The sequence below is a fragment of the Pelobates fuscus genome, chromosome 2 (genome assembly GCF_036172605.1).
Source record: "Pelobates fuscus isolate aPelFus1 chromosome 2, aPelFus1.pri, whole genome shotgun sequence".
NCBI classification, from domain to species: Eukaryota; Metazoa; Chordata; class Amphibia; order Anura; family Pelobatidae; genus Pelobates; species Pelobates fuscus.
The window spans coordinates 354,192,868-354,208,351 of NC_086318.1; the positions used below are offsets into that span (position 1 = coordinate 354,192,868).

The following is a 15,484-nucleotide window of genomic DNA, read 5'->3' on the forward strand; positions in this document are numbered from 1 at the left end:
TAGCACCTGTCTTCTCTTCATCCACACTCAACAGGGCTGAAAGAACATTTGTGGTGGCTTTTTCAAAATTCCATGGTGTTCATTAGTAAGTGCTAGCGACCACCCAGCTATTCCTAAGGTTTGGTCTGATTGTCTCAAGCGGCAATTCACTGCCTTGATCCAGAAAATCTTTTTTTCCCAGAAATTCAATCAAACGTTATGTTCTGTTGGAAGACGTAATATAGGTCTCCAATTCTTTATTTCTTCCATTGCATTGAAGCATACAATAAATCAAAAGAAGTCAGGATAAAAAAATGATGAAAAAAAAGCTGAAAAGTTAAAATAAAAAGTGAAATTCTGGCTTAAAACTGGTCTCCAGAAAACATAGATAATAAAAATGATCAAGCCTAGGAAATGATTGTCGCTGCCTGCTTGATGCGGAAAGTAAGAGCCAAAGAAGACGGGTGCCGTGGCTGAAATTATCCTTCGTCAGAATTGGTGAAGTTCTCTATTTTTGTCAAACAAGCAAACACAGGGGAAAGCGCGAACGCAGTCCCCCACTACCATAAATTATGCAGTCGAGTTTCCCACATTTGAGGAAATCGCAGAGGTCAACTGGTACGGAATGCAATGAACCAGCCTCACTCTGGGAGAGCCACCATAGGGATCATGGCTATTGCTCCCCTGCCAGGTAAGTATGACATGACGGGTACATTCAAAGGCACGCCCGCTGGGAAGCCTTTCCTTTAGGCTGTGGTGAAATAATAAAGCAAGTTAAAAAAAAAAAAGCAAATAAATAATCCAAATGATAGAAGGCTACAGAAGATTACCAAACCTCGTGGCTGATCGTTGTTTTCCTTAGCTACCAGTAATTTTAGTGCCTTCAGGTGGTTAGGTGTGAATAATTGAGCTGGATTCAGGGTGCGAAGGAGCAATTTGCATAAAGGCAAATGCTAGGCCAATGAGCCGAAGGATGGGAATTCGTAGCATGGAGTGAGAATAGTGTGCTGCCGGAAACAAGTGGATTCAGTGGGAGAGAAAGGTAAAAGGGAAATGCTAAGAAGCCAGCAGAAGGAATGGTGCAACAGAGCTCAGGAAGAAACGGGAGTCACGTAAGACACGCCCTAGACATGGGGCGCCATAAACTTTTATTAAACCAATCTTTCAGTCTCCTTAGAGCCTGTCAAAAATTGCCAATGCTGACTGTATTTCAAGTCATCATGGCGGGGTATTGGGTAAAGTTTTCAATTAGCAATAATCACGCCTCGGATTGACCTCATGGGCTACGATACTGCCACTGCGCAAAGCTAACTGTTCAAGTGGGCCAGCTTTTAAGAGCTACCACGTAAGGACACTTTAAGACAGCGGTGAGAAAAAGTTCATGACCATAAGCCATTGCAAAGGATTGTGGGAGGCAATATTCTAATTAGGCCCGCTTCCTCCTACAGGGAAGCTTAAACCCCAACAAATTCCTCGGTCTTCTTATATGGCATCTTGGAATGGTTCCAAACCTATAACAGAGAGTGAGGGCAACCATATCTTGCAGCAAACCTTGTACAATTTTTTTTCTCTCTTTGGAAACAGTTTTGCCAAGATTCTACTACAGCAGCCATTAGGCAGAGTACACAATCGCTGGTCTACGTTCGTCCCCAAAGTCACACATTTCATGACTCCATCGATAGGAATGACCCTTGCCTAGCACCTGTCTTCTCTTCATCCACACTCAACAGGGCTGAAAGAACATTTGTGGTGGCTTTTTCAAAATTCCATGGTGTTCATTAGTAAGTGCTAGCGACCACCCAGCTATTCCTAAGGTTTGGTCTGATTGTCTCAAGCGGCAATTCACTGCCTTGATCCAGAAAATCTTTTTTTCCCAGAAATTCAATCAAACGTTACGTTCTGTTGGAAGACGTAATATAGGTCTCCAATTCTTTATTTCTTCCATTGCATTGAAGCATACAATAAATCAAAAGAAGTCAGGATAAAAAAATGATGAATAAAAAGCTGAAAAGTTAAAATAAAAAGTGAAATTCTGGCTTAAAACTGGTCTCCAGAAAACATAGATAATAAAAATGATCAAGCCTAGGAAATGATTGTCGCTGCCTGCTTGATGCGGAAAGTAAGAGCCAAAGAAGACAGGTGCCGTGGCTGAAATTATCCTTCGTCAGAATCGGTGAAGTTCTCTATTTTTGTCAAACAAGCAAACACAGGGGAAAGCGCGAACGCAGTCCCTCACTACCATAAATTATGCAGTCGAGTTTCCCACATTTGAGGAAATCGCAGAGGTCAACTGGTACGGAGTGCAATGAACCAGCCTCACTCTGGGAGAGCCACCTTAGGGATCATGGCTATTGCTCCCCTGCCAGGTAAGTATGACATGACGGGTACATTCAAAGGCACGCCCGCTGGGAAGCCTTTCCTTTAGGCTGTGGTGAAATAATAAAGCAAGTTAAAAAAAAAAAAAGAAGAGCAAATAAATAATCCAAATGATAGAAGGCTACAAAAGATTACCAAACCTCGTGGCTGATCGTTGTTTTCCTTAGCTACCAGTAATTTTAGTGCCTTCAGGGGGTTAGGTGTGAATAATTGAGCTGGATTCAGGGTGCGAAGGAGCAATTTGCATAAAGGCAAATGCTAGGCCAATGAGCCGAAGGATGGGAATTCGTAGCATGGAGTGAGAATAGTGTGCTGCCGGAAACAAGTGGATTCAGTGGGAGAGAAAGGTAAAAGGGAAATGCTAAGAAGCCAGCAGAAGGAATGGTGCAACAGAGCTCAGGAAGAAACGGGAGTCACGTAAGACACGCCCTAGACATGGGGCGCCATAAACTTTTATTAAACCAATCTTTCAGTCTCCTTAGAGCCTGTCAAAAATTGCCAATGCTGACTGTATTTCAAGTCATCATGGCGGGGTATTGGGTAAAGTTTTCAATTAGCAATAATCACGCCTCGGATTGACCTCATGGGCTACGATACTGCCACTGCGCAAAGCTATCTGTTCAAGTGGGCCAGCTTTTAAGAGCTACCACGTAAGGACACTTTAAGACAGCGGTGAGAAAAAGTTCATGACCATAAGCCATTGCAAAGGATTGTGGGAGGCAATATTCTAATTAGGCCCGCTTCCTCCTACAGGGAAGCTTAAACCCCAACAAATTCCTCGGTCTTCTTATATGGCATCTTGGAATGGTTCCAAACCTATAACAGAGAGTGAGGGCAACCATATCTTGCAGCAAACCTTGTACAATTTTTTTTCTCTCTTTGGAAACAGTTTTGCCAAGATTCTACTACAGCAGCCATTAGGCAGAGTACACAATCGCTGGTCTACGTTCGTCCCCAAAGTCACACATTTCATGACTCCATCGATAGGAATGACCCTTGCCTAGCACCTGTCTTCTCTTCATCCACACTCAACAGGGCTGAAAGAACATTTGTGGTGGCTTTTTCAAAATTCCATGGTGTTCATTAGTAAGTGCTAGCGACCACCCAGCTATTCCTAAGGTTTGGTCTGATTGTCTCAAGCGGCAATTCACTGCCTTGATCCAGAAAATCTTTTTTTCCCAGAAATTCAATCAAACGTTACGTTCTGTTGGAAGACGTAATATAGGTCTCCAATTCTTTATTTCTTCCATTGCATTGAAGCATACAATAAATCAAAAGAAGTCAGGATAAAAAAATGATGAATAAAAAGCTGAAAAGTTAAAATAAAAAGTGAAATTCTGGCTTAAAACTGGTCTCCAGAAAACATAGATAATAAAAATGATCAAGCCTAGAAAATGATTGTCGCTGCCTGCTTGATGCGGAAAGTAAGAGCCAAAGAAGACAGGTGCCGTGGCTGAAATTATCCTTGGTCAGAATCGGTGAAGTTCTCTATTTTTGTCAAACAAGCAAACACAGGGGAAAGCGCGAACGCAGTCCCTCACTACCATAAATTATGCAGTCGAGTTTCCCACATTTGAGGAAATCGCAGAGGTCAACTGGTACGGAGTGCAATGAACCAGCCTCACTCTGGGAGAGCCACCTTAGGGATCATGGCTATTGCTCCCCTGCCAGGTAAGTATGACATGACGGGTACATTCAAAGGCACGCCCGCTGGGAAGCCTTTCCTTTAGGCTGTGGTGAAATAATAAAGCAAGTTAAAAAAAAAAAAAAGCAAATAAATAATCCAAATGATAGAAGGCTACAAAAGATTACCAAACCTCGTGGCTGATCGTTGTTTTCCTTAGCTACCAGTAATTTTAGTGCCTTCAGGTGGTTAGGTGTGAATAATTGAGCTGGATTCAGGGTGCGAAGGAGCAATTTGCATAAAGGCAAATGCTAGGCCAATGAGCCGAAGGATGGGAATTCGTAGCATGGAGTGAGAATAGTGTGCTGCCGGAAACAAGTGAATTCAGTGGGAGAGAAAGGTAAAAGGGAAATGCTAAGAAGCCAGCGGAAGGAATGGTGCAACAGAGCTCAGGAAGAAACGGGAGTCACGTAAGACACGCCCTAGACATGGGGCGCCATAAACTTTTATTAAACCAATCTTTCAGTCTCCTTAGAGCCTGTCAAAAATTGCCAATGCTGACTGTATTTCAAGTCATCATGGCGGGGTATTGGGTAAAGTTTTCAATTAGCAATAATCACGCCTCGGATTGACCTCATGGGCTACGATACTGCCACTGCGCAAAGCTAGCTGTTCAAGTGGGCCAGCTTTTAAGAGCTACCACGTAAGGAAACTTTAAGACAGCGGTGAGAAAAAGTTCATGACCATAAGCCATTGCAAAGGATTGTGGGAGGCAATATTCTAATTAGGCCCGCTTCCTCCTACAGGGAAGCTTAAACCCCAACAAATTCCTCGGTCTTCTTATATGGCATCTTGGAATGGTTCCAAACCTATAACAGAGAGTGAGGGCAACCATATCTTGCAGCAAACCTTGTACAATTTTTTTTCTCTCTTTGGAAACAGTTTTGCCAAGATTCTACTACAGCAGCCATTAGGCAGAGTACACAATCCGCTGGTCTACGTTCGTCCCCAAAGTCACACATTTCATGACTCCATCGATAGGAATGACCCTTGCCTAGCACCTGTCTTCTCTTCATCCACACTCAACAGGGCTGAAAGAACATTTATGGTGGCTTTTTCAAAATTCCATGGTGTTCATTAGTAAGTGCTAGCGACCACCCAGCTATTCCTAAGGTTTGGTCTGATTGTCTCAAGCGGCAATTCACTGCCTTGATCCAGAAAATCTTTTTTTCCCAGAAATTCAATCAAACGTTACGTTCTGTTGGAAGACGTAATATAGGTCTCCAATTCTTTATTTCTTCCATTGCATTGAAGCATACAATAAATCAAAAGAAGTCAGGATAAAAAAATGACGGAAAAAAAAAAGCTGAAAAGTTAAAATAAAAAGTGAAATTCTGGCTTAAAACTGGTCTCCAGAAAACATAGATAATAAAAATGATCAAGCCTAGGAAATGATTGTCGCTGCCTGCTTGATGCGGAAAGTAAGAGCCAAAGAAGACGGGTGCCGTGGCTGAAATTATCCTTCGTCAGAATTGGTGAAGTTCTCTATTTTTGTCAAACAAGCAAACACAGGGGAAAGCGCGAACGCAGTCCCCCACTACCATAAATTATACAGTCGAGTTTCCCACATTTGAGGAAATCGCAGAGGTCAACTGGTACGGAGTGCAATGAACCAGCCTCACTCTGGGAGAGCCACCTTAGGGATCATGGCTATTGCTCCCCTGCCAAGTAAGTATGACATGACGGGTACATTCAAAGGCACGCCCGCTGGGAAGCCTTTCCTTTAGGCTGTGGTGAAATAATAAAGTAAGTTAAAAAAAAAAAAAAGCAAATAAATAATCCAAATGATAGAAGGCTACAAAAGATTACCAAACCTGGTGGCTGATCGTTGTTTTCCTTAGCTACCAGTAATTTTAGTGCCTTCAGGTGGTTAGGTGTGAATAATTGAGCTGGATTCAGGGTGCGAAGGAGAATTTGCATAAAGGCAAATGCTAGGCCAATGAGCCGAAGGATGGGAATTCGTAGCATGTAGTGAGAATAGTGTGCTGCCGGAAACAAGTGAATTCAGTGGGAGAGAAAGGTAAAAGGGAAATGCTAAGAAGCCAGCGGAAGGAATGGTGCAACAGAGCTCAGGAAGAAACGGGAGTCACGTAAGACACGCCCTAGACATGGGGCGCCATAAACTTTTATTAAACCAATCTTTCAGTCTCCTTAGAGCCTGTCAAAAATTGCCAATGCTGACTGTATTTCAAGTCATCATGGCAGGGTATTGGGTAAAGTTTTCAATTAGCAATAATCACGCCTCGGATTGACCTCATGGGCTACGATACTGCCACTGCGCAAAGCTAGCTGTTCAAGTGGGCCAGCTTTTAAGAGCTACCACGTAAGGACACTTTAAGACAGCGGTGAGAAAAAGTTCATGACCATAAGCCATTGCAAAGGATTATGGGAGGCAATATTCTAATTAGGCCCGCTTCCTCCTACAGGGAAGCTTAAACCCCAACAAATTCCTCGGTCTTCTTATATGGCATCTTGGAATGGTTCCAAACCTATAACAGAGAGTGAGGGCAACCATATCTTGCAGCAAACCTTGTACAATTTTTTTTCTCTCTTTGGAAACAGTTTTGCCAAGATTCTACTACAGCAGCCATTAGGCAGAGTACACAATCCGCTGGTCTACGTTCGTCCCCAAAGTCACACATTTCATGACTCCATCGATAGGAATGACCCTTGCCTAGCACCTGTCTTCTCTTCATCCACACTCAACAGGGCTGAAAGAACATTTGTGGTGGCTTTTTCAAAATTCCATGGTGTTCATTAGTAAGTGCTAGCGACCACCCAGCTATTCCTAAGGTTTGGTCTGATTGTCTCAAGCGGCAATTCACTGCCTTCATCCAGAAAATCTTTTTTTCCCAGAAATTCAATCAAACGTTACGTTCTGTTGGAAGACGTAATATAGGTCTCCAATTCTTTATTTCTTCCATTGCATTGAAGCATACAATAAATCAAAAGAAGTCAGGATAAAAAAATGATGAAAAAAAAGCTGAAAAGTTAAAATAAAAAGTGAAATTCTGGCTTAAAACTGGTCTCCAGAAAACATAGATAATAAAAATGATCAAGCCTAGGAAATGATTGTCGCTGCCTGCTTGATGTGGAAAGTAAGAGCCAAAGAAGACGGGTGCCGTGGCTGAAATTATCCTTCGTCAGAATCGGTGAAGTTCTCTATTTTTGTCAAACAAGCAAACACAGGGGAAAGCGCGAACGCAGTGCCCCACTACCATAAATTATGCAGTCGAGTTTCCCACATTTGAGGAAATCGCAGAGGTCAACTGGTACGGAGTGCAATGAACCAGCCTCACTCTGGGAGAGCCACCTTAGGGATCATGGCTATTGCTCCCCTGCCAGGTAAGTATGACATGAGGGGTACATTCAAAGGCACGCCCGCTGGGAAGCCTTTCCTTTAGGCTGTGGTGAAATAATAAAGCAAGTTTAAAAAAAAAAAAAAAAGAAGAGCAAATAAATAATCCAAATGATAGAAGGCTACAAAAGATTACCAAACCTCGTGGCTGATCGTTGTTTTCCTTAGCTACCAGTAATTTTAGTGCCTTCAGGTGGTTAGGTGTGAATAATTGAGCTGGATTCAGGGTGCGAAGGAGCAATTTGCATAAAGGCAAATGCTAGGCCAATGAGCCGAAGGATGGGAATTCGTAGCATGTAGTGAGAATAGTGTGCTGCCGGAAACAAGTGGATTCAGTGGGAGAGAAAGGTAAAAGGGAAATGCAAGGAAGCCAGCGGAAGGAATGGTGCAACAGAGCTCAGAAAGAAACGGGAGTCACGTAAGACACGCCCTAGACATGGGGCGCCATAAACTTTTTTTAAACCAATCTTTCAGTCTCCTTAGAGCCTGTCAAAAATTGCCAATGCTGACTGTATTTCAAGTCATCATGGCGGGGTATTGGGTAAAGTTTTCAATTAGCAATAATCACGCTTCGGATTGACCTCATGGGCTACGATACTGCCACTGCGCAAAGTTAACTGTTCAAGTGGGCCAGCTTTTAAGAGCTACCACGTAAGGACACTTTAAGACAGCGGTGAGAAAAAGTTCATGACCATAAGCCATTGCAAAGGATTGTGGGAGGCAATATTCTAATTAGGCCCGCTTCCTCCTACAGGGAAGCTTAAACCCCAACAAATTCCTCGGTCTTCTTATATGGCATCTTGGAATGGTTCCAAACCTATAACAGAGAGTGAGGGCAACCATATCTTGCAGCAAACCTTGTACAATTTTTTTTCTCTCTTTGGAAACAGTTTTGCCAAGATTCTACTACAGCAGCCATTAGGCAGAGTACACAATCCGCTGGTCTACGTTCGTCCCCAAAGTCACACATTTCATGACTCCATCGATAGGAATGACCCTTGCCTAGCACCTGTCTTCTCTTCATCCACACTCAACAGGGCTGAAAGAACATTTGTGGTGGCTTTTTCAAAATTCCATGGTGTTCATTAGTAAGTGCTAGCGACCACCCAGCTATTCCTAAGGTTTGGACTGATTGTCTCAAGCGGCAATTCACTGCCTTGATCCAGAAAATCTTTTTTTCCCAGAAATTCAATCAAACGTTACGTTCTGTTGGAAGACGTAATATAGGTCTCCAATTCTTTATTTCTTCCATTGCATTGAAGCATACAATAAATCAAAAGAAGTCAGGATAAAAAAATGATGAAAAAAAAGCTGAAAAGTTAAAATAAAAAGTGAAATTCTGGCTTAAAACTGGTCTCCAGAAAACATAGATAATAAAAATGATCAAGCCTAGGAAATGATTGTCGCTGCCTGCTTGATGTGGAAAGTAAGAGCCAAAGAAGACGGGTGCCATGGCTGAAATTATCCTTCGTCAGAATCGGTGAAGTTCTCTATTTTTGTCAAACAAGCAAACACAGGGGAAAGCGCGAACGCAGTCCCCCACTACCATAAATTATGCAGTCGAGTTTCCCACATTTGAGGAAATCGCAGAGGTCAACTGGTACGGAGTGCAATGAACCAGCCTCACTCTGGGAGAGCCACCTTAGGGATCATGGCTATTGCTCCCCTGCCAGGTAAGTATGACATGATGGGTACATTCAAAGGCACGCCCGCTGGGAAGCCTTTCCTTTAGGCTGTGGTGAAATAATAAAGCAAGTTTAAAAAAAAAAAAAAAAGAAGAGCAAATAAATAATCCAAATGATAGAAGGCTACAAAAGATTACCAAACCTCGTGGCTGATCGTTGTTTTCCTTAGCTACCAGTAATTTTAGTGCCTTCAGGTGGTTAGGTGTGAATAATTGAGCTGGATTCAGGGTGCGAAGGAGCAATTTGCATAAAGGCAAATGCTAGGCCAATGAGCCGAAGGATGGGAATTCGTAGCATGGAGTGAGAATAGTGTGCTGCCGGAAACAAGTGAATTCAGTGGGAGAGAAAGGTAAAAGGGAAATGCTAAGAAGCCAGCGGAAGGAATGGTGCAACAGAGCTCAGGAAGAAACAGGAGTCACGTAAGACACACCCTAGACATGGGGCGCCATAAACTTTTATTAAACCAATCTTTCAGTCTCCTTAGAGCCTGTCAAAAATTGCCAATGCTGACTGTATTTCAAGTCATCATGGCGGGGTATTGGGTAAAGTTTTCAATTAGCAATAATCACGCCTCGGATTGACCTCATGGGCTACGATACTGCCACTGCGCAAAGTTAACTGTTCAAGTGGGCCAGCTTTTAAGAGCTACCACGTAAGGACACTTTAAGACAGCGGTGAGAAAAAGTTCATGACCATAAGCCATTGCAAAGGATTGTGGGAGGCAATATTCTAATTAGGCCCGCTTCCTCCTACAGGGAAGCTTAAACCCCAACAAATTCCTCGGTCTTCTTATATGGCATCTTGGAATGGTTCCAAACCTATAACAGAGAGTGAGGGCAACCATATCTTGCAGCAAACCTTGTACAATTTTTTTTCTCTCTTTGGAAACGGTTTTGCCAAGATTCTACTACAGCAGCCATTAGGCAGAGTACACAATCCGCTGGTCTACGTTCGTCCCCAAAGTCACACATTTCATGACTCCATTGATAGGAATGACCCTTGCCTAGCACCTGTCTTCTCTTCATCCACACTCAACAGGGCTGAAAGAACATTTGTGGTGGCTTTTTCAAAATTCCATGGTGTTCATTAGTAAGTGCTAGCGACCACCCAGCTATTCCTAAGGTTTGGTCTGATTGTCTCAAGCGGCAATTCACTGCCTTGATCCAGAAAATCTTTTTTTCCCAGAAGTTCAATCAAACGTTACGTTCTGTTGGAAGACGTAATATAGGTCTCCAATCCTTTATTTCTTCCATTGCATTGAAGCATACAATAAATCAAAAGAAGTCAGGATAAAAAAAGGATGAAAAAAAAGCTGAAAAGTTAAAATAAAAAGTGAAATTCTGGCTTAAAACTGGTCTCCAGAAAACATAGATAATAAAAATGATCAAGCCTAGGAAATGATTGTCGCTGCCTGCTTGATGTGGTAAGTAAGAGCCAAAGAAGACGGGTGCCGTGGCTGAAATTATCCTTCGTCAGAATTGGTGAAGTTCTCTATTTTTGTCAAACAAGCAAACACAGGGGAAAGCGCGAACGCAGTCCCCCACTACCATAAATTATGCAGTCGAGTTTCCCACATTTGAGGAAATCGCAGAGGTCAACTGGTACAGAGTGCAATGAACCAGCCTCACTCTGGGAGAGCCACCTTAGGGATCATGGCTATTGCTCCCCTGCCAGGTAAGTATGACATGACGGGTACATTCAAAGGCACGCCCGCTGGGAAGCCTTTCCTTTAGGCTGTGGTGAAATAATAAAGCAAGTTAAAAAAAAAAAAAAAAGAAGAGCAAATAAATAATCCAAATGATAGAAGGCTACAAAAGATTACCAAACCTCGTGGCTGATCGTTGTTTTCCTTAGCTACCAGTAATTTTAGTGCCTTCAGGTGGTTAGGTGTGAATAATTGAGCTGGATTCAGGGTGCGAAGGAGCAATTTGCATAAAGGCAAATGCTAGGCCAATGAGCCGAAGGATGGGAATTCGTAGCATGTAGTGAGAATAGTGTGCTGCCGGAAACAAGTGGATTCAGTGGGAGAGAAAGGTAAAAGGGAAATGCAAGGAAGCCAGCGGAAGGAATGGTGCAATAGAGCTCAGGAAGAAACGGGAGTCACGTAAGACATGCCCTAGACATGGGGCGCCATAAACTTTTTTTAAACCAATCTTTCAGTCTCCTTAGAGCCTGTCAAAAATTGCCAATGCTGACTGTATTTCAAGTCATCATGGCGGGGTATTGGGTAAAGTTTTCAATTAGCAATAATCACGCCTCGGATTGACCTCATGGGCTACGATACTGCCACTGCGCAAAGATAACTGTTCAAGTGGGCCAGCTTTTAAGAGCTACCACGTAAGGACACTTTAAGACAGCGGTGAGAAAAAGTTCATGACCATAAGCCATTGCAAAGGATTGTGGGAGGCAATATTCTAATTAGGCCCGCTTCCTCCTACAGGGAAGCTTAAACCCCAACAAATTCCTCGGTCTTCTTATATGGCATCTTGGAATGGTTCCAAACCTATAACAGAGAGTGAGGGCAACCATATCTTGCAGCAAACCTTGTACAATTTTTTTTCTCTCTTTGGAAACGGTTTTGCCAAGATTCTACTACAGCAGCCATTAGGCAGAGTACACAATCCGCTGGTCTACGTTCATCCCCAAAGTCACACATTTCATGACTCCATCGATAGGAATGACCCTTGCCTAGCACCTGTCTTCTCTTCATCCACACTCAACAGGGCTGAAAGAACATTTGTGGTGGCTTTTTCAAAATTCCATGGTGTTCATTAGTAAGTGCTAGCGACCACCCAGCTATTCCTAAGGTTTGGTCTGATTGTCTCAAGCGGCAATTCACTGCCTTGATCCAGAAAATCTTTTTTTCCCAGAAATTCAATCAAACGTTACGTTCTGTTGGAAGACGTAATATAGGTCTCCAATTCTTTATTTCTTCCATTGCATTGAAGCATACAATAAATCAAAAGAAGTCAGGATAAAAAAATGATGAAAAAAAAGCTGAAAAGTTAAAATAAAAAGTGAAATTCTGGCTTAAAACTGGTCTCCAGAAAACATAGATAATAAAAATGATCAAGCCTAGGAAATGATTGTCGCTGCCTGCTTGATGCGGAAAGTAAGAGCCAAAGAAGACGGGTGCCGTGGCTGAAATTATCTTTCGTCAGAATTGGTGAAGTTCTCTATTTTTGTCAAACAAGCAAACACAGGGGAAAGCGCGAACGCAGTCCCCCACTACCATAAATTATGCAGTCGAGTTTCCCACATTTGAGGAAATCGCAGAGGTCAACTGGTACAGAGTGCAATGAACCAGCCTCACTCTGGGAGAGCCACCTTAGGGATCATGGCTATTGCTCCCCTGCCAGGTAAGTATGACATGACAGGTACATTCAAAGGCACGCCCGCTGGGAAGCCTTTCCTTTAGGCTGTGGTGAAATAATAAAGCAAGTTAAAAAAAAAAAAAAGCAAATAAATAATCCAAATGATAGAAGGCTACAAAAGATTACCAAACCTCGTGGCTGATCGTTGTTTTCCTTAGCTACCAGTAATTTTAGTGCCTTCAGGTGGTTAGGTGTGAATAATTGAGCTGGATTCAGGGTGCGAAGGAGCAATTTGCATAAAGGCAAATGCTAGGCCAATGAGCCGAAGGATGGGAATTCGTAGCATGTAGTGAGAATAGTGTGCTGCCGGAAACAAGTGAATTCAGTGGGAGAGAAAGGTAAAAGGGAAATGCTAAGAAGCCAGCGGAAGGAATGGTGCAACAGAGCTCAGGAAGAAACAGGAGTCACGTAAGACACGCCCTAGACATGGGGCGCCATAAACTTTTATTAAACCAATCTTTCAGTCTCCTTAGAGCCTGTCAAAAATTGCCAATGCTGACTGTATTTCAAGTCATCATGGCGGGGTATTGGGTAAAGTTTTCAATTAGCAATAATCACGCCTCGGATTGACCTCATGGGCTACGATACTGCCACTGCGCAAAGTTAACTGTTCAAGTGGGCCAGCTTTTAAGAGCTACCACGTAAGGACACTTTAAGACAGCGGTGAGAAAAAGTTCATGACCATAAGCCATTGCAAAGGATTGTGGGAGGCAATATTCTAATTAGGCCCGCTTCCTCCTACAGGGAAGCTTAAACCCCAACAAATTCCTCGGTCTTCTTATATGGCATCTTGGAATGGTTCCAAACCTATAACAGAGAGTGAGGGCAACCATATCTTGCAGCAAACCTTGTACAATTTTTTTTCTCTCTTTGGAAACGGTTTTGCCAAGATTCTACTACAGCAGCCATTAGGCAGAGTACACAATCCGCTGGTCTACGTTCGTCCCCAAAGTCACACATTTCATGACTCCATCGATAGGAATGACCCTTGCCTAGCACCTGTCTTCTCTTCATCCACACTCAACAGGGCTGAAAGAACATTTGTGGTGGCTTTTTCAAAATTCCATGGTGTTCATTAGTAAGTGCTAGCGACCACCCAGCTATTCCTAAGGTTTGGTCTGATTGTCTCAAGCGGCAATTCACTGCCTTGATCCAGAAAATCTTTTTTTCCCAGAAATTCAATCAAACGTTACGTTCTGTTGGAAGACGTAATATAGGTCTCCAATCCTTTATTTCTTCCATTGCATTGAAGCATACAATAAATCAAAAGAAGTCAGGATAAAAAAATGATGAAAAAAAAGCTGAAAAGTTAAAATAAAAAGTGAAATTCTGGCTTAAAACTGGTCTCCAGAAAACATAGATAATAAAAATGATCAAGCCTAGGAAATGATTGTCGCTGCCTGCTTGATGTGGAAAGTAAGAGCCAAAGAAGACGGGTGCCGTGGCTGAAATTATCCTTCGTCAGAATTGGTGAAGTTCTCTATTTTTGTCAAACAAGCAAACACAGGGGAAAGCGCGAACGCAGTCCCCCACTACCATAAATTATGCAGTCAAGTTTCCCACATTTGAGGAAATCGCAGAGGTCAACTGGTACAGAGTGCAATGAACCAGCCTCACTCTGGGAGAGCCACCTTAGGGATCATGGCTATTGCTCCCCTGCCAGGTAAGTATGACATGACGGGTACATTCAAAGGCACGCCCGCTGGGAAGCCTTTCCTTTAGGCTGTGGTGAAATAATAAAGCAAGTTAAAAAAAAAAAAAAAGCAAATAAATAATCCAAATGATAGAAGGCTACAAAAGATTACCAAACCTCGTGGCTGATCGTTGTTTTCCTTAGCTACCAGTAATTTTAGTGCCTTCAGGTGGTTAGGTGTGAATAATTGAGCTGGATTCAGGGTGCGAAGGAGCAATTTGCATAAAGGCAAATGCTAGGCCAATGAGCCGAAGGATGGGAATTCGTAGCATGTAGTGAGAATAGTGTGCTGCCGGAAACAAGTGAATTCAGTGGGAGAGAAAGGTAAAAGGGAAATGCTAAGAAGCCAGCGGAAGGAATGGTGCAACAGAGCTCAGGAAGAAACAGGAGTCACGTAAGACACGCCCTAGACATGGGGCGCCATAAACTTTTATTAAACCAATCTTTCAGTCTCCTTAGAGCCTGTCAAAAATTGCCAATGCTGACTGTATTTCAAATCATCATGGCGGGGTATTGGGTAAAGTTTTCAATTAGCAATAATCACGCCTCGGATTGACCTCATGGGCTACGATACTGCCACTGCGCAAAGTTAACTGTTCAAGTGGGCCAGCTTTTAAGAGCTACCACGTAAGGACACTTTAAGACAGCGGTGAGAAAAAGTTCATGACCATAAGCCATTGCAAAGGATTGTGGGAGGCAATATTCTAATTAGGCCCGCTTCCTCCTACAGGGAAGCTTAAACCCCAACAAATTCCTCGGTCTTCTTATATGGCATCTTGGAATGGTTCCAAACCTATAACAGAGAGTGAGGGCAACCATATCTTGCAGCAAACCTTGTACAATTTTTTTTCTCTCTTTGGAAACGGTTTTGCCAAGATTCTACTACAGCAGCCATTAGGCAGAGTACACAATCCGCTGGTCTACGTTCGTCCCCAAAGTCACACATTTCATGACTCCATCGATAGGAATGACCCTTGCCTAGCACCTGTCTTCTCTTCATCCACACTCAACAGGGCTGAAAGAACATTTGTGGTGGCTTTTTCAAAATTACATGGTGTTCATTAGTAAGTGCTAGCGACCACCCAGCTATTCCTAAGGTTTGGTCTGATTGTCTCAAGCGGCAATTCACTGCCTTGATCCAGAAAATCTTTTTTTCCCAGAAATTCAATCAAACGTTACGTTCTGTTGGAAGACGTAATATAGGTCTCCAATCCTTTATTTCTTCCATTGCATTGAAGCATACAATAAATCAAAAGAAGTCAGGATAAAAAAATGATGAAAAAAAAGCTGAAAAGTTAAAATAAAAAGTGAAATTCTGGCTTAAAACTGGTCTCC

The 15,484-nt window shown here is 42.7% G+C and overlaps 18 non-coding genes across 18 annotated transcripts; all 18 read right to left on the minus strand.

Annotated features, from left to right (window-relative positions):
- Positions 1 to 511: 511 nt before the first annotated feature.
- On the minus strand, positions 512 to 678 carry LOC134590889 (U1 spliceosomal RNA). The gene has a single exon (XR_010087747.1). It is a non-coding gene; the product is annotated as a U1 spliceosomal RNA (small nuclear RNA).
- A 469-nt stretch (positions 679 to 1,147) lies between these two features.
- LOC134592350 (U4 spliceosomal RNA) lies at positions 1,148 to 1,288 on the minus strand. Its single transcript, XR_010088990.1, has one exon. It is a non-coding gene; the product is annotated as a U4 spliceosomal RNA (small nuclear RNA).
- An 898-nt stretch (positions 1,289 to 2,186) lies between these two features.
- LOC134590824 (U1 spliceosomal RNA) lies at positions 2,187 to 2,353 on the minus strand. The gene has a single exon (XR_010087691.1). It is a non-coding gene; the product is annotated as a U1 spliceosomal RNA (small nuclear RNA).
- A 475-nt stretch (positions 2,354 to 2,828) lies between these two features.
- LOC134592351 (U4 spliceosomal RNA) lies at positions 2,829 to 2,969 on the minus strand. The gene has a single exon (XR_010088991.1). It is a non-coding gene; the product is annotated as a U4 spliceosomal RNA (small nuclear RNA).
- Positions 2,970 to 3,867: 898 nt separating this feature from the next.
- LOC134590825 (U1 spliceosomal RNA) lies at positions 3,868 to 4,034 on the minus strand. The gene has a single exon (XR_010087692.1). It is a non-coding gene; the product is annotated as a U1 spliceosomal RNA (small nuclear RNA).
- Positions 4,035 to 4,505: 471 nt separating this feature from the next.
- Positions 4,506 to 4,646, minus strand: LOC134592352 (U4 spliceosomal RNA). Its single transcript, XR_010088992.1, has one exon. It is a non-coding gene; the product is annotated as a U4 spliceosomal RNA (small nuclear RNA).
- A 902-nt stretch (positions 4,647 to 5,548) lies between these two features.
- On the minus strand, positions 5,549 to 5,715 carry LOC134590855 (U1 spliceosomal RNA). The gene has a single exon (XR_010087718.1). It is a non-coding gene; the product is annotated as a U1 spliceosomal RNA (small nuclear RNA).
- Positions 5,716 to 6,185: 470 nt separating this feature from the next.
- LOC134593298 (U4 spliceosomal RNA) lies at positions 6,186 to 6,326 on the minus strand. The gene has a single exon (XR_010089800.1). It is a non-coding gene; the product is annotated as a U4 spliceosomal RNA (small nuclear RNA).
- Positions 6,327 to 7,225: 899 nt separating this feature from the next.
- Positions 7,226 to 7,392, minus strand: LOC134590806 (U1 spliceosomal RNA). Its single transcript, XR_010087677.1, has one exon. It is a non-coding gene; the product is annotated as a U1 spliceosomal RNA (small nuclear RNA).
- A 479-nt stretch (positions 7,393 to 7,871) lies between these two features.
- Positions 7,872 to 8,012, minus strand: LOC134593779 (U4 spliceosomal RNA). The gene has a single exon (XR_010090212.1). It is a non-coding gene; the product is annotated as a U4 spliceosomal RNA (small nuclear RNA).
- Positions 8,013 to 8,911: 899 nt separating this feature from the next.
- Positions 8,912 to 9,078, minus strand: LOC134589971 (U1 spliceosomal RNA). Its single transcript, XR_010086966.1, has one exon. It is a non-coding gene; the product is annotated as a U1 spliceosomal RNA (small nuclear RNA).
- Positions 9,079 to 9,557: 479 nt separating this feature from the next.
- On the minus strand, positions 9,558 to 9,698 carry LOC134592880 (U4 spliceosomal RNA). Its single transcript, XR_010089441.1, has one exon. It is a non-coding gene; the product is annotated as a U4 spliceosomal RNA (small nuclear RNA).
- An 899-nt stretch (positions 9,699 to 10,597) lies between these two features.
- On the minus strand, positions 10,598 to 10,764 carry LOC134590230 (U1 spliceosomal RNA). Its single transcript, XR_010087184.1, has one exon. It is a non-coding gene; the product is annotated as a U1 spliceosomal RNA (small nuclear RNA).
- A 478-nt stretch (positions 10,765 to 11,242) lies between these two features.
- LOC134591932 (U4 spliceosomal RNA) lies at positions 11,243 to 11,383 on the minus strand. The gene has a single exon (XR_010088629.1). It is a non-coding gene; the product is annotated as a U4 spliceosomal RNA (small nuclear RNA).
- Positions 11,384 to 12,282: 899 nt separating this feature from the next.
- LOC134590231 (U1 spliceosomal RNA) lies at positions 12,283 to 12,449 on the minus strand. The gene has a single exon (XR_010087185.1). It is a non-coding gene; the product is annotated as a U1 spliceosomal RNA (small nuclear RNA).
- A 471-nt stretch (positions 12,450 to 12,920) lies between these two features.
- Positions 12,921 to 13,061, minus strand: LOC134592881 (U4 spliceosomal RNA). Its single transcript, XR_010089442.1, has one exon. It is a non-coding gene; the product is annotated as a U4 spliceosomal RNA (small nuclear RNA).
- Positions 13,062 to 13,960: 899 nt separating this feature from the next.
- Positions 13,961 to 14,127, minus strand: LOC134590702 (U1 spliceosomal RNA). Its single transcript, XR_010087587.1, has one exon. It is a non-coding gene; the product is annotated as a U1 spliceosomal RNA (small nuclear RNA).
- A 472-nt stretch (positions 14,128 to 14,599) lies between these two features.
- Positions 14,600 to 14,740, minus strand: LOC134593454 (U4 spliceosomal RNA). The gene has a single exon (XR_010089934.1). It is a non-coding gene; the product is annotated as a U4 spliceosomal RNA (small nuclear RNA).
- Between the last annotated feature and the right edge of the window lie 744 nt (positions 14,741 to 15,484).